Genomic DNA, 1,292 nt, shown 5'->3' with positions numbered 1-1,292 from the left:
TGGGCTTCTATGAAATGTTTGTATGATTATGAGAATCAAAATCTTCTAATTTCTTTAGTCTCTGAAATGATACAAAATAATGAAATACATGAATTTTGGTTTCTTGTCCTTGAAACAGGTGCTTCTCAATGCAATTAAACTGTACCCAAGTAATATTATTTTACTCATTGTTATATAGAAAAAGTTTTAAAGATCATTGCATCGTGCTTCTCTTGAAGATGACAGCAACAGAGCACAATTCTGTCGGTATTTTTAACGCCCTATTTCTACAGTCTAAGATTTCTCTGAGATAGTTGGGCTGTTGGCATGTGAGCACATACATGCTCGGGTTATGTAGCCTCACAACAGTAGTGAGGTATTGAGGGTTCTTCCATGCACCTCTCTTTACAGTGTTTTCATGTTCCGTTAAAAAACCCAAGCACCTCAGTGCTTCTGAAAGACTTGATGTGAGACACACTCATTACTGTCATCGGCAAATGGGAGCGCTGCATTGTGTTTTGGTGCAGAGTCTTACTCATCCGTGCTGGTTTTGTCTGGGACAGAGTTAATTTTTTCCATAGTAGCCTGTACAGGGCTAAGGTTTGGGTTTGTGCTGGAAACAGTGCTGATAACGCAGGGATGTTTTCATTCCTGCTGAGCAGGGCTTGCACAGAGCTAAGGCCTTTTCTGCTCACCCCACCCCACCCTTGAGCATCACTTGTCTTGCTTGGCTTATTTTCCTCTCTGATATTTTTTCTCTTTCCCTTACAATTTAAAAAATTATTTCTTTTTAATTACTAAACTGTTTTTATCTCAACCCAAGAGTTTCCTTCCCACTTTCACCCTTCCAGTACTCCCCCCATCCCACCGGGGAGGGTGGAGTGAGCGAGCACCTGCAGTTGAACTGCCTGCTGGGGTTAAACACGACCCTCATGGTATAGCACCCACCGTATTAGGCTTGAGTAGTTGAAATCTTTTTCTTCCTATTTTGTCCAGGTACTGTGATGAGGTAATCTTTCTGTTCCATCAAATGGCTGAACACATAAGGTGCAGCACAGAGACGAATTAACATACCAAGTATAATTCAGCCGCTCTGGCTATTTATTGTTTCCTTTATTTGCTCCTTTGAGGCATTTGAGTGACATCTGCTATTTTAATAAAATGACCGTTGGCTAAATCAACAAACCATTACAAAGGACCTTTAAACGTACGAGTACGAACCAGTGACTTGTTTTCATTAATGTGCTGTTCATTGTGTTTGCAAAGGCATCTGACTATCCCATCACATTACCATTGGAGTGACGCTGGTAATA

This window comes from Phalacrocorax carbo, chromosome 6 (assembly GCF_963921805.1).
Source record: "Phalacrocorax carbo chromosome 6, bPhaCar2.1, whole genome shotgun sequence".
NCBI classification, from domain to species: Eukaryota; Metazoa; Chordata; class Aves; order Suliformes; family Phalacrocoracidae; genus Phalacrocorax; species Phalacrocorax carbo.
Note: the sequence above shows the minus strand (reverse complement) of the source record.